This window comes from Moschus berezovskii, chromosome 19 (genome assembly GCF_049115385.1).
Source record: "Moschus berezovskii isolate FMDL1 chromosome 19, NW_MosBer_1.0, whole genome shotgun sequence".
Taxonomy (NCBI): domain Eukaryota; kingdom Metazoa; phylum Chordata; class Mammalia; order Artiodactyla; family Moschidae; genus Moschus; species Moschus berezovskii.
Genome location: NC_142478.1, coordinates 18,821,044 through 18,834,090, shown reverse-complemented (window position 1 = coordinate 18,834,090; position 13,047 = coordinate 18,821,044). Strand labels below are relative to the sequence as shown.

Sequence of the window (13,047 nt, the reverse complement as noted above, 5' to 3'; positions counted from 1 at the left end):
TTTTTTTTTTTTTGTACTAAAAAGAACTGATGAAAAAGTTGTCTACACAGGTACCAATCAGTATAGTTGTAGCAAAATGGGAACCATGCTGTTTACATAATTTTCCAGAGAGCATGGGTGTCTCTGTCAATGTGAATTTAAATATTAAAAACATGAATGTACTTCCACTCAGCTTAACTATTTCTCTCCTGATAGTTTCAATAAATTCTTTTGATTTATTTTTAGAGCAAAACAGCTTGACTTCTTTGATTTCTGCTACTATAGCTCTAGTTTCCATAACGGTCACTAATTACTATGTAGCTGCATACTATTCACACCCAATGAAGTTTCCTATGGTTCTTGTAATCACGACTATTTCTTCCCATGGTAGCACACACAGAGTTTCTCAATTTATTCAAATCTCATTTGGGTTGATTTACCACCAATGACATGGGAGATAATATACAGATTCTTGCAGTTTTAAAAACCTAGAATTTTTTTGAGGAGGGCGGGGGTAGCTGAATATAATGTTTAAAATCTTAAACACAATAAAAACTGATCTTCTACTTTGTGTCTATATTGAAACATGTATCTGACTCACTTGAAGACTCTCTAGATCACCCAGATCCTGAGCATGGAATCAAATTTTGTTACACAATAGCAAAAATATTGTACTGCAATTTCCATGTGACCTGGAAAAATCTTAATTTTCTTGACCAGTGTTACTTTTATGTGGACCAATACAGACCCAGATGTTTTACCATCAAAATAAATTAGTTTGAAGAGATTAATGGAGTCACTCAGTCCTATCATATCTGTACTGCACTATCTCAGTTGTTGTCCTTGAGATAATACCAGTGAAGTCAAACATCAAGGAAGGAAGCAATCATGTCTCTCTGAGCTGCCTATTGACTCAGACTTCTGAAAGCCATTTTCCTTTTCTTACTTAGCTCCCACTGCAATAAATGAAAGAAGAAAGGCTGTCTAAATATTATTGTAAGGGTAGGCAAAATAATTCATTTTAAATATTAGCATAAGAATACAGTAAAAAAGCATAAACTCTGAGCCCAAGGCAGATCTATTTCATTTGTTCTATATTTTAAAAAACAAGAGAGAAAGAAAAGAAAATGTTTTCTTGCCTTTCTGCCATTTTGCCCATTCATATGCTCATATAAGTATCCTTCAAAGTAACACACAGGATTATCTGCAAGTACAAAACTACTAAAAATTACTTCTCTTGGGGATACATTTGCTAGCTTCCTGAATATTAATGCAGGATGAATACTTAGAATATGTTCATTTAAACCCTCTCTTTTAAACTAGAGAATTCAACAAATTAAGCAAAGTCCCATTCTTTTTAGAATCTCCTTATATTCACTGAAAAAATCCAAGGCCATGCCTAATCTCATTGGCAATACGAAATACCATAAACAAGTAATTATCATTTTAGTAGTCATGTATCGGAGATGGCAATGGCAAGCCACTCCAGTACTCTTGCCTAGAAAATCCCAAGGATGGAAGAGCCTGGTAGGCTGCAGTCCGTGGGGTTGCTACGAGTCAGACATGACTGAGCGACCTCACTTTCACTTTTCACTTTCATGCATTGGAGAAGGAAATGGCAACCCACTCCAGTGTTCTTGCCTGGAGAATCCCAGGGACGGGGGTGCCTGGTGGGCTTCCATCTACGGGGTCACACAGAGTCAGACACGACTGAAGCGACTTCGCAGCAGCAGCAGCAGCAGTCATGTATATGACATAAAAAGAATCCTACTTATTTTTAAATTTTGGTGTTCAGTTGCTCAGTTGTATCTGATTAATTTTTAAATTAGTATGCCTTAATTATTTCATGGGCTTCCCAGGTGGCACTAATGGTGAAGAACCCACCTGCCAATGCAGGAGACATCAGAGCCATGGGTTTCATCCCATGATTTCATAGGGCAACAGTGTTTACTTGACATTAGTATACTGGTTTGTGTGCCATTGCCTTCTCCCTTGATAGTGGTTAGCATTCCCTAAAGCGAAGAAAATTGAGCTTTCAGCCAGGAAAGATACCTGACATCTGGGCAGCTTATATAAAATATCCACTTGACTAAAATCACATAACCACTTTTTCCCAGGATGTACAAAATCACAGTGCCTATCTGTGAAACCCTTATGGAAGTTCACTGTAAACAGTACACTTCTATTCACTCTTCTTTATCTTGACCCACCTTTTCAGTTTCTGTTGCTGACTCATAATCCCCTGCTCACTCAGAATGTAGTGAAGTGGACCCTAAGGGACGGTAAGGAGAAGGCAATGGCAAGCCACTCCAGTACTATTGCCTGGAAAATCCCATGGATGGAGGAGCCTGGTAGGCTGCAGTCCATGGGGTCGCTAAGAGTCGGACATGACTGAGCGACTTCACTTTCACTGTTCACTTTCACACGTTGGAGAAGGAAATGGCAACCCACTCCAGTGTTCTTGCCTGGAGAATCCCAGGGACGGGGGAGCCTGGTGGTCTGCCATCTATGGGGTCGCACAGAGTTGGACATGATTGAAGTGACTTAGCAGCAGCAGCAAGGGACTGTAAACCACTTTCTTTTTCTAATTTATTTTTTTTTAATTTTGTGGCCACATGACGTGGCATGTGATCTTAGTTACCCAACCAGGGATTGAACTTGTGCTCCCTGCGTTGTAAACACAGAGTCTTAACCACTGGACTGCCAGGAATGTTCCTAAACCATTTTCTTAAAAGCATTTTTTCTACTGGTGATGTTATTCTATCACTTCAAGGGTCATTTTTTGTTATGCCAAGGTCTTCACAATCCATTTCTGCCTACCTCCTGAATCAGCATAGTAAAGCGTTTCCATCTGCAAGTCTTCTGAATTTACAACCCCAGCCTGATCTCAAGTTTTTAAAATAAATGTGTTCTTCCCTGTGTTTCCATCTGAGGGGTATCATTACTGTTCAGCAAATCTGAGTCCAAACATCTGGAGCATTTTCAGGAATATTATCTTCTGGGTTAGTGATCAATTTCTACTGGTTAGACCTTTTCAATAATTTCCAAGATTGACTCTTGTATTATATTCGTACAGCAAATCCTAGTTAATAACCTTTCTGTGTTCCATGTTGATATTACCTTAGTCTTCTTAATGGTTGATTCTGTTTTCTTTAACCCTTCTTTTTTTTCAGGATGTTATCCAAATAAAATATTGACTCTGAGTTCCAGCTCAGAACTCCTGAATCAGAATTTGTATTTTAGCAAAAGCTCCCCAGAAGCACTACTGACATTTCGTGATGCTCAATATTTAAATCTCTCTGTTCTCTCAGCTTTGTTGTTGCTCAAAGGATGATCTTCACAAATCAAGTCACCAGGTTTCCAATCTCAACAACCTCTCAGTACCTACAGAATAGACCTTGTCCCAGGTAAAGCAGATTAAGACGGCTAGATCATATATCTTTTTTAAATTTATGAGACACTGCTGAACTGATTTTCAAGCTGCAAACGTGTTCCCATCAATGATGGATGAATGTTCCAGTTATTTCCTATCCTTCCCAACTCTTCCTATGCTCAGCCCTATTGATTTTAACTCCTCCAGTGGGTGGTTTTCTGTGCTTAGTCGCTCAGTTGTGTCCGACTCTCTGAGACCCCATGGACTGTAGCCCACCAGGCTCCTTTGTCCATGCGGATTCTCCAGGCAAGAATACTGGAGTGGGTTGCCATACCCTCCTCCAGGGGATCTTCCCAACTCAGAGACTGAATCCAGATCTCCCGCATTGCAGGTGGATTCTTTATCATTTGAGCCACCAGGGAAACCCAGTGGGTAGTAAGTGGTACCTCATTTTAGTTTAATTTTGCATTTCCCTAGTAACAAATGATGATGAGTATCTTTTCATGTGCTTATTTGTCACCCATCATTTTTGGTAAAATGTCTTTACAATTCTTTTGCTCATTTGTAATGGTTTTATTATTAAGTTGTAAGAATATACACTTGGCTACAAGTCCTTTGTCAGATATCTATTTTACAAATACCTTCTCCTAGTCTAGACTTGCCTTTTCCTTTTCTTAATAGTGTCTTTCAAAAACTTTGACAGTTTTTAATTTTGAAAAAGTCTTATGGATCATTTATGTTCTTTTTTATTAGTTCATGTTTTCTGTGTTCTAAGAAATATTTGCTTAATCCAAGATGAAAAAATAATCTTCTATTGTATATCTGCTTACGTATGTATTTGCTTTTTTCATTTTTATTTTGTTGGCTGTGCTCGGTTGTTTTTGCAGCAGGGGGGCTCTTTGGTGTGGTGTGCAAGATTTCTCCAGTTGTGGCACAGGCACAGGGGCTTCTTGTGTTGTGAAGCATGGGCTGTAGAGTATGTGGACACGGTTGTTGCAGCTTGCAGGCTTAGCTGTCCCATGGCATGTGGAATCTTAATTCTCCCACTAGTGATTGAACTGGCATCCCCTGCATTAGAAGGTGGATTCTCAACCACTGGATCACCAGGGAAGTCCTTGCTTTTTTTCTTTTAGCTTGTATATAAGGTCTATGATCCATTTTTAATTAATTTTTATATATGTGTCAGGGGTAGATAAGGAAAGGTTTACTCTGCACATAGATATCCAACTGTTCCTGTACTATATGTTAAAAAGATATCCTTTCCCCAGTGAATTTCCATTGCATTTTTATATAAATTTATTTAAACACCTGTGCTGTACTTAGTCACTCACTCATGTCTGACTCTTTGTGATCTCATGGAGTGTAGCCCGCCAGGTCCTCGGACCATAGGAATTCTCCAGGCAAGAATACTAGAGTGGGTTGCCATGCTCTCTTCCAGAGGATCTTCCCAACCCAGGGATTGAACCCAGGTCTCCGACACTGCAGGAGGATTCTTTACCATCTGAGCCACTAGGGAAGCCCAGGGATACTAGAGTAGGTAGCCTATCCCTTCCTTAGGGGATCATCCCAACTCAGGGATCAAACCTGGGTCTCCTGCATTGCAGGCAATTCTTCACCATCTGAGCCACCAGTTCAGTTGAGTTCAGTCGCTCAGTCGTGTCCGACTCTTTGCGACCCCATGAATCACAGCACGCCAGGCCTCCCTGTCCATCACCAACTCCCGGAGTTCACCCAAACTCATGTCCATCGAGTCGGTAATGCCATCCAGCCATCTCATCCTCTGTCGTCCCCTTCTCCTCCTGCCCCCAATCCCTCCTACCATCAGGGTCTTTTCCAATGAGTCAGCTCGTTGCATGAGGTGGCCAAAGTAATGGAGTTTCAGCTTTAGCATCACTCCTTCCAAAGAACACCCAGGATTGATCTCCTTTAGGATGGACTGCTTGGACCTCCTTGCAGTCCAAGGGACTCTCAAGAGTCTTCTCCGAAACCACAGTTCAAAAGCATCAATTCTTTGGTGCTCAGCTTTCTTCATAGTCCAACTCTCACATCCATACATGACCACTGGATAAAACATAGCCCTGACGAGATGGATCTTTGTTGGCAGAGTTAATATCTCTGCTTTTTAATGTGCTATCTAGGTTGGTCAAAACTTTCCTTCCAAGGACTAAGCGTCTTTTATTTTCCTGACTGTTATCAGCATCTGCAGTGATTTTGGGGCCCAGAAAAATAAAGTCTGACACTGTTTCCACTGTTTCCCCATCTATTTCCCATGAAGTGATGGGACCAGATGGATGCCATGATCTTAGTTTTCTGAATGTTAAGCTTTAAGCCAACTTTTTCACTCTCCTCTTTCACTTTCGTCAAGAGATTTTTTAGTTCCTCTTCACTTTCTGCCATAAGGGTGGTGTCATCTGCATATCTGAGGTGACTGATATTTCTCCCGGAAATCTTGATTCCAGCTTGTGCTTCTTCCAGCCCAGCGTTCCTCATGATGTACTCTGCATAGAAGTTAAATAAGCAGGGTGACAATATACAGCCTTGACGTACTCCTTTTCCTATTTGGAACCAGTCTGCTGTTCTATGTCCGGTTCTAACTGTTGCTTCCTGACCAGCATATAGGTTTCTCAAGAAGCAGGTCAGGTGGTCTGGTATTCCCATCTCTTTCAGAATTTTCCACTGTTTATTTTGACCCACATAGTCAAAGGCTTTGGCATAGTCAGTAAAGCAGAAATTGATATTTTTCTGGATCTCTCTTGCTTTTTCGATGATCCAGCGGATGTTGGCAATTTGTTCTCTGGTTCCTCAGCCTTTTCTAAAACAAGCTTGAACATCTGGACACAGTTCATGTATTGCTGAAGCCTGGCTTGGAGAATTTTGAGCATTACTTTACTAGCCACCAGAGACATCACCAGATGATCAATACTGAAGTCAGAATGATTATATTATTTGCAGCTGAAGATGGAGAAGCTTTATACAGTCAGCAAAAGCAAGATCTCGAGTTGACAGTGGCTGAGATTATCAGCTCCTTAATGCAAAATTCAGGATCAAATTAAACAAAGTAGGAAAAACCACTAGTCCATTCAGGTACGACCTAAATCAAATCCCATATGATGATACAGTGGAGGTGATGAATAGATTCAAGGTCTGGTAATCAGAGTGCCTGAAGAACTATGGACAGAGGTTTGTAACACTGTACAGGAGACAGTGACCAAAACCATTTCAAAGAAAAAGAAATTCAAGAAGACAAAGTGGTAGTCTGAGAAAGCTTTACAAACAGCTGAGAAAAGAAGAGAAGCAAAAGGTGAGAAGAAAGAGACAGATATACTCAACTGAATGCAGAGTTGCAGAGAATGGCAAGGAGAGATAGCAAGGCCTTCTTCAATTAACAATGCAAAGAAATAGAGGACAATAACAGAATAGCAAGGACTAGAGTTGTATATTGTCACCCTGCTTATTTAACTTATATGCAGAGTACATCATGAGGAATGCTGGGCTGGAAGAAGCACAAGCTGGAATCAAGATTGCAGGGAGAAATATCAAGAACCTCAGATATGCAGATGACACCACCCTTATGGCAGAAAGTGAAGAGGAACTAAAAAGCCTCTTGATGAAAGTGAAAGAGGAGAGTGAAAAGTTTGGCTTGAAGCTCAACATTCAGAAAACGAAGATCATGGCATCCAGTCCCATCACTTCATGGGAAATAGATGGGGAAAGAGTGGAAACAGTATCAGACTTTATTTTTTTGGGCTCCAATATCACTGCAGATGCTGATTGCAGCCAGGAAAATAAAAGATGCTTAGTCCTTGGAAGGAAAGTTATGACCAACCTAGATAGCCTATTAAAAATCAGAGACATTACTTTGCCAACCAAGGTCCGTCTAGTTAAGGCTACGGTTTTTTCCGTGGTCATGTATGGATTTGAGAGTTGGACTGGGAAGACAGCTGATCGCCGAAGAATTGATGCTTTTGAACTGTGGTGCTGGAGAAGACTCTTGAGAGTTTCTTGGGCTGCAAGGAGATCCAACCAGTCCATTCTAAAGGAGATCAACCCTGGGTGTTCATTGGAAGGACTGATGCTAAAGCTGAAACTCTAATACTTTGGCCACCTCATGCAACGAGTTGACTCACTGGAAAAGAGTCTGATGCTAGGAGGGATTGGGGGTGGGGGGAGATGGGGACGACAGAGAATGAGATGGCTGGATGGCATCACCGACTCGATGGACATGAGTTTGAGGAACTCCGGGAGTTGGTGATGGACAGGGAGGCCTGGCATGCTGTGATTCATGGGGTCACAAAGAGTCGGACACAACTGAGTGACTAAACTGAACTGAACTGAGAGATCTCTTCAAAAAAATTAGAGACACCAATGTTCATATCATGCAATGACAGGCACCATAAAGGACAAAAACATAAGGACCTAACAGAGGCAGAAGAGATTAAGAAGAGTTGGCAAGAATACACCGAAGAACTGTAAAAAAAGGTCTTGAAAGTGAAAATGAAGTATATCAGTTGAGTCTGACTCTTTGCGACACCATGGACTGTATAGCCTACCAGGCTCCTCAGTCCATGGGATTTTCCAGGCAAGAGTACTAGAGTGGGTTGCCATTTCCTTCTCCAAGCGATCTTCCTGACCCAGGGATTGAACCTGGGTCTCCCACCTTGCAGGCAGACAGACACTTTACCATCTGAGTCACCAGGGAAGCCCTGACCTGCATAACCACAATGGCATGGTCCTTCACCTAGAGTCAGACATCCTGGGGTGTGAAGTCAAGTGTGGGTTAGGAAGCATTACCACAAACAAAGCTAGTGAAGGTGATGGAATTCCTGCTAAAATTTCTAAACCTAAAAGATGATACTATTAAAAGTGCTGCACTCAATATGTCAGCAAGTTTGAAAAATTCAGCAGTGGCCACAGGACTGGAAAAGGTCAGTTTTCATTCCAATCTGAAAAAACGGCAATGCCAAAAAATGTTCAAACTACTGTCCGGTTGCACTGAACTCATATACTAGCAAGGTTATGCTTGAAATCCTTCAAGACAGGCTTCAGAAGCACGTGAACCGGGTACTTCCAGATGTACAAGCTGGGTTTAGAAAATGCAGAGGAACCAGAAGTCAAATTGCCAACATCTATATGATCACAGATAAAGCAAGGGATTTCCAGAAAAACATCTGCTTCATTGACTATGATAAGGCCTTTGACTGTATGGATCACAACAAACTGTGGAAAATTCTTAAAGAGATGGGAATACCATCTTACCTGTCTCCTGAGAAACCTGTGTGCAGGTAAAGAAGCAACAGTTAGAACCTTACATGGAACAACTGGTTTAAAATTGGGAAAGTAGTACGACAAGGCCGTATATCACCACCCTGTTTATTTAACTGATATGTTGAGTACATTATGCAAAATGCCAGGATGGATGAAGCACAGCTGGAATCAAGATTGTTGGGAGAAATCAACAACCTCAGACATGCAGAAGATAATACCCTAATGGCAGAAAGTGAAGGGGAACTAAAGAGCCTCTTAATGAGGGTGGAAGAGCAAAGTAAAAACACTGGCTTAAAACCCAATATTCAAAAAACTAAGATCATGGCAATTAGCTCCATCACTTCATGGCAAATAGAAGGGGAAAAAGTGGAAGCAGTAACAGATTTATTTTCTTGGGCTCCAAAATCACTGCAGATGGTGACCACAACCATGAAATTTTCTTCCACGCTTCCTCCTTGGAAGAAAAGCTATGATAAACACAGGCAGCATATTAAAAAGCAGACTCATCACTTTGCCAACAAAAGTGTATATAGTCAAAGGTATGATTTTTCCAGTAGTCACAGACGGATGTGAGAGTTGGACCATAAAGAAGGCTGAGTGCCAAAGAATTAATGCTTTTGAATTGTGTGGACTCTTGAGAGTCCCTTGAACAGCAATGAGATCAAATTAGTCAATCCTAAAGGAAATCAACCTGAATATTCAATGGAATGATTGATGCTGAAGCTGATGCTCCAATGCTTTGGCCACCTGATGTCAAGAGCTGACTCACTGGAAAAGACTGATGCTAGGAAAGATTGAAGGCAAAAAGAAAAGGGGGCAGCAGAGAATTAGATGGTTTAATTACCAACTCAATGGACAGGAATTTGAGCAAACTTTAGGAGATAGTGAGGGAAAGAAAAGACTGGCATGCTGCAGTCCATGGGGTTACAAGGAGTAGGACACAAATTAGTGACAGAAACTGCTTTGTGATGAGCAGAATAATAATATTATTGGTTTAGTCGCCAAGTTGTGTCAGACTCTTGCGATCCCACAGACTGTAGCCTGCCGGGATCTTCTATCCACGAGATTTCCCAGGCAAGAATACTGGAGTACACTGCCATTTCCTCCTTCAGGTCCTGACCCAAGGGTCAAACCCACATCTCCTGCATTGTAGGCTGATTCTTTACCTCTGAGTCACCAGGGAAGCCCCAGAATAATAATGGGTTTCTTAAAAAAAGGTCTATCCAACTCTATGAAATGGAGACTATCATGTGTATTTGAAGCTAATGTCAGACATACATTTATGATATATACATTTACATTTAGGTCTTTATTTTTTTTTCATTTTGAATTTATTTACATTGCTTTCCTCTCTCTCCCTCCTCTTTTGGTCTTTTTTTGGTCTTAGTGCAGTGTAATTTCAGCCTAGGGAAAAGTAAAATGTGTCTTATACCCCACTCTATTACTAACCTTTCATATCTTACGTTAAAACTTTGGTTTATGCTTTGTCTTCTCTGTTTGGATTATCCACATATAGTCAGAATTTGTCTTTTGCTATAATCCTACATCATAACATTAAATAATTTCTTTAATATTTCCATAAACTAATACGTAGCAAACAAAATCCAGTTATTCATCAGAAGATATACTAAGAATTAAAAAATTAGAAACACTTAATTGGGTTTGTCCATATTAGAACATGAAAAATTTATAAAAAATTTTACTGTGGAAATTCAGTACCTAACTGAATTTCAGTACCCTATTATGTATGGAATATCTATAAGGATGATTTTCTAAGAAAATAATTCAAGAATCTGTTTTCCAAATATGCCAGTTCAGATTCAATAAAAGAAAAAAGGGGGCTTTCAATAAAGAAAACATTTATTTTCTAATCCATAGTGTGCAAGTCCCCGAGCTTAAAAGCAAAATATGCTGTTCAGTTCAGTTCAGTTCAGTTCAGTCGCTCAGTCGTGTCCGACTCTCCGCGACCCCATGAATCACAGCACGCCAGGCCTCCCTGTCCATCACCAACTCCCGGAGTACACTCAAACTCATGTCCACAGAGTTGGTGATGCCATCCAGCCATCTCATTCTCCGTCGTCCCCTTCTCCTCCCGCCCCCAACCTTTCCCAGCATCAGAGTCTTTTCCAGTGAGTCAACTCGTCTCATGAGGTGGCCAAAGTATTGGAGTTTCAGCTTTAGCATCAGTCCCTCCAATGAACATCCAGGATTGATCTCCTTTAGAATGGACTGGTTGGATCTCCTTGCAGTATAAGGGACTCTCAAGAGTCTTCTCCAACACCACAGTTCAAAAGCATCGATTCTTGCTAATATTAAGCTACACTAAAACTTAAAGTACTATTTATGTGATTTACCTTTTATGCTAGATTTATTGCAGGCAGATTCTTTACCCTCTGAACTACCAAGGAAGCCCTCATGGACAATACTTTATTGTAAACCACAAGCTAGTAACTATCTTCATACACTATGCAAAACTCTGTTAACTTAAGTACTTCTTTGAAATTCTGGGCATGAATTCTTAAAGAAATGCATGGCTTGCAAACTTAAAAAAAAAATCCTTCTGATTTTAAGCGCTGACAGATTTATTAGTAGACAAAACTTGTCTACTCAGTAAAAAAAAAAAAAAAAAAAAAGGATGAAAGTTGGACCAATGCTGAATTAAAGGAGGTGAAAATTTATACATGCCCTTCCCCCTCCCCCAAATCACTGCAGCAAGTTGTAGATGATGTATGAAATGACAAAGCCCTGTCCAATGCACAGGAGGAATATAAATAGTGCTCTGAAATCGCCACTGTGAGGCACTATTTGCTAGAATTTTCTGCATAGCTGAACCCAGGAAGACCTCACCTCATCTACAAATCCAAAAAAGAAATGAACTGAAAACAATTCTATTATTTTACTCTATGCAACACCCTCCTCCTTCCTTTTTCTTAGCTATAAAATATTCATTGACTATTAGAATACTGAAGTATTGCTGAGGAATTTGTTTAATAATTTTTTATTTTTTAACAAAGGAAATATCAAAACATATATTACATGGAAAATACCATAAAGGGTTTCCATTCCAGAGTCAACTAGACCCTGAGTCTGACCGCTAGTTTTGTTTGAATCCTGGGTTTGACTCTACCTGCCTGATTTTGTACATGCTTTACATTTGTTTGAGCTTCCATCTTTTCCTTTGTAAAATGGAGATGATATGGACACACAGTTTGAAGGTTCAGTGAAATAACCTAAGCCACTAAAATCACTAGCATGATATTGGACAATGTAATTAGTTGTAAAGTTTGGGTCAATTTTTTCCTCTCTTTTCATAGTGGAGGCACATATTCTAGAATGGAAGGAAGACTGCATTTTGAACTAGAAGTCTTGGGTTTTAATTTTTAACTCCTTGGTTTATTAGACAATTCACTTGACTTTTCTGAAGACATCTTAGCTATTTTTCTTCTGAAAATAGATGTTGATTACATCCTATGAGAAAAATATATGATAATATAGACTTTAAAATGTTAAGTAAGGGCAAAGTGGTACAAATTAACATACCTGAGTCAAAAATATATATACAGATATAGTGTTCAGGTTTCTAGGAATCTGTTCTTCAGGGATGCAGTGAACTACACTATTTTATTCTAAAATGTTATCATGAGAATTTTCTTTGGTCAGTTTCTTCAAGGGCATATTTATTAGAAATATCTCATAATAAATTGCAAGATGTCCTCAGGATGCAGAGGTTATGAATGAGTGTACCAGAACTGGACTCCAAGACACTTGACTTTGCATTTCTAATCAAGCAGCAATTTGATTTTTTCTATCTTGGTTCTCCATATCATTCAGATGCCCTAATTCATTACGGAAATTGATGTTTGAGTATCTATCCCAAGCCAGACTAGCTTTACTCTTTACATATACAAATGCGAGTCACCTTTGGAAGAATGCAGACCTAGCTCCCAGTACATTTCAAACATTAACTAATAATTTTGGAAATTTTTAGAACCTTCTCCCAGGAGACAATGTTGTAGAAAGCAAACTGAGGCACCAGGATCACCCCATGCTACTGATGAGAATCCACATGAAAGTTCTGCTCTCAAATGAAGTGACACTCCTACTCAAAAGGCTAGCTTCATATGCATAAAAATTAGGTGCTCGCCAGAGGAAAATACTTTTCAAAATCTAATTTAATTCATTTAATACAACCATGAAGCAAAGAAAATGAAAGATGTCAAGGAAAAGAGAAAATATACTTCAACCAATAATAGGTTTCATTTCCTACTAGGAAAAAAAAATGTTCAGTAAAATTTGAAAAGAGAATGAGGCCAATTCATTTTGATCCTGTGGCAATACTTTGAAGCTTACTTTCTAACCTGGTCTATTTTACATTTCCAGATGCTGTGAAAGGTAATGTATGCAGAAAGCAACACCGCTGGGGGTTTGGG

General features: G+C 39.7%; 1 protein-coding gene across 5 annotated transcripts in view; it reads right to left on the bottom strand.

Annotated features, from left to right (window-relative positions):
* The window catches only part of INPP4B (inositol polyphosphate-4-phosphatase type II B), an 894,316-nt gene that overhangs the window by 140,591 nt on the left and 740,678 nt on the right, over nucleotides 1–13,047 (bottom strand). The gene's annotated exons all lie outside the window — the stretch shown is intronic.